Source organism: Dipodomys ordii, unplaced genomic scaffold (assembly GCF_000151885.1).
Source record: "Dipodomys ordii isolate 6190 unplaced genomic scaffold, Dord_2.0 Scaffold137, whole genome shotgun sequence".
Lineage (NCBI taxonomy): Eukaryota > Metazoa > Chordata > Mammalia > Rodentia > Heteromyidae > Dipodomys > Dipodomys ordii.
Genome location: NW_012267353.1, coordinates 141,399 through 144,165, shown reverse-complemented (window position 1 = coordinate 144,165; position 2,767 = coordinate 141,399). Strand labels below are relative to the sequence as shown.

Genomic DNA, 2,767 nt, shown 5'->3' with positions numbered 1-2,767 from the left:
TGCTATTTGTTTATCCTCTGGGTAAAAGGGAAGGTTAAGAGTCTTATTTGTAGTGAAAAATCTAGGGAAAAGAGAGGCGTCATGTCTCATGGGCATGGGCCTCGGGAATGCAGACAGTATCCCCCATCTCGCTACCGTCTGCTCCTGTTGGATCATCAGGAGCTGTATGATCAGCAATGAAATCTTTTGTTTCTTCCGTGTTCCGTTCATCTTGGACTCGCCGCACGAGTCGTTCGGGCACCCACACTGGATCTGAACGATTCTGAGGAAAAACACAAACAGATCCTCGTGCCCATACCAGCACGGGGTCAGGCCCATTCCAGAGGCCCATGAGCACATCCTTCCACAAAGCCGATCCTAAGGCCGAAGGAGTGGAACAGTTATGCCTATCCGCCGCTGAGCAACCAGCGTTATCCAAATTCAAAAAATTTAGGGTGAAAAGTGTCATGGCTATTCTTTGTCTTGCTGTAGCCATCAGGGGTCCAGCTCCCCCTTTTTGTTTTATTAACATTTCCTTGATAGTACGATAAGCTCTTTCCACAATTCCTTGTCCTTGAGGGTTATAGGGCAGTCCATGCACCAGGGTAACACCCATTTGAGTGCAAAAGGAAACAAAGCGCTGCCCAGTATAGGCCAGACCATTATCAGTTTTTAGCTGTTTTGGCATTCCCCAGGCAGCCCACACTTCCAGGCAGTGAGATATTACATCAGTAGCCTTTTCCCCTGACAGGGGGTGGCAAGTATAACACCCGTGGATTAACTCCAAACGTAGGGGGCTTATGGTAAATAATACATCGGGGACACTCCTTTACCATTTGACGTGCATTCGCTCTAGAAAGGGAAAAGCGGCTTTGTAAAGTCCTGCCGTTTACATGAAATTTGGCATGAAAATCTTTTGCTAAGTCAACAGAAGAAGCATGGAGCGCCCACTCAGCATGAGTGTGTGCATCAGCCAGGGCATTACCCTTTGTCAGTGGTCCTGGGAGGCCCGTATGTGCTCGAATATGCATTGGAAAAAAGGGTTCCTTGCGTTGCCATATAAGGGATTGTAGCAAGGTAAAGGGAGCTAGAACAGAACTGGTAGCCTTTACTGTACCAACCGCTTCCAATATCTTTAAAGCATTTATTACATAGGCTGAATCTGATATTAAATTAAAGGGACAGGGGAAAGCTTTAAATACTTCAATTACAATCATCAACTCAACAATCTGTGGGTTACCAGGGACAAACTGATGCTGGACGGGGTCTTGGTTACCTGCGACGTATACCCCGCATCCCGTTTTGGAACCATCCGTAAAAATATTTATAACCCCTCCAATAGGCTTTTGGGCAGTTACCTTTGGAAAAATCACTGGATGTTCCTTTACAAATCTCAGTAGGGGGTCTTTGGGCAAATGATTATCAATATCTCCTGGAAACATGCATCTCAAAATGGACCAATTATCAATAGTGGCACATAAAGTCTGAACTTGGTAGGCATTGTAGGGAACAATGATGGAGTGCGGATAAAATCCAAAAAATTGTAAACTCTGTTGAACTCCTTGCAGAGCTAAGCCCGCTACCGCCTCAGGGTAATACTCCAGCGCCTTTCCGGGGGAAACATGAGAGTGTAACCACATCAACGGCCCCTCTTGCCAAAGTACCCCAGTTGGTTGGGTCTCAGTGGGAAGAATGCATAAATCAAAGGGTTGGCCATCTTGTAGCCTGTTTAAACAGGCAGCACTTAAAGCCTCCTCCACCCTTTTGAGAGCAAATCGGGCCTCTCAGTCAGGTCTTGTGGGGAGTTTAAATCTATATCTCCTTTTAACATATCAAATAAGGGTTTTAATTCATAATTTGGCAATTTCAAATACCCCCTTATCCAATTAATATCCCCCAACAATTTTTGAAAATCATTTAAAGTCTTTAAGTTATCTTTTCTCAGGGTCAATTTTTGGGGCATGATCGACCTGGGATGTATCTTAGCTCCCAGGTACTCCACCACTCTGCCTGTTTGTATTTTTTCTGGTGCTGGATAAAGACCCTGTTCCCTTAAGGCAAAAACCAATTCTGCATAGGCCTTTTGTAACCCAGCTTCTTCCTTATGAGCTATCAAAATGTCATCCATATAATGGACCACCCTGAGTTTAGGATGCCGTTCTTTAACAGGAGCTATAGCCCTGCCGACAAACAGCTGACACATAGTGGGGCTGTTGGCCATACCCTGAGGCAGCACGACCCACTCATATCTTTGGTCAGGTTCCTCATGGTTACAAGAGAGAATGCAAGGGGATAGAAAAGAAACAATCTTTTATATCTATTACCATAATAGGCCAATGGGCAGGGAGTGCGGAAAGCAAAGGTAACCCTCTTTGTACAGGGCCCATAATTTGCATTTGTGTGTTTATGGCACGCAAATCATGAAGTAATCGCCATTTACCCGACTTTTTTTATCCCAAATATTGGAGTATTCCATGGTGAAACTGAGGGTCTCACATGGCCCAGGGCTACTTGTTCTTCTACCAGTTTATGAGCGGCTAAAAGCTTTTCAGAGGATAGAGGCCACTGAGCTACCCATACCGGTTCCTCCGTCTTCCAGGTAATGGGAACTTGATTCTCAGCGGTCCCTATGAAAAACCCAGCCCATGTCTATCAAGTTTTTGGTGGACATCAATAGGCTCTTTACAGCCTTGCAAGTTTTTTCCCAGTCCTTGCCCTGGGCAGTAGCCCATTTGTAACATCATTTCCTTTGAGGTAGGAGAATATTCATTACTAAGGCAAAACCCCA

The 2,767-nt window shown here is 45.1% G+C and overlaps 1 pseudogene; it reads right to left on the bottom strand.

The window, feature by feature from the left end:
* Positions 1-707: 707 nt before the first annotated feature.
* LOC105996824 lies at positions 708-2,455 on the bottom strand (annotated as a pseudogene).
* Between the last annotated feature and the right edge of the window lie 312 nt (positions 2,456-2,767).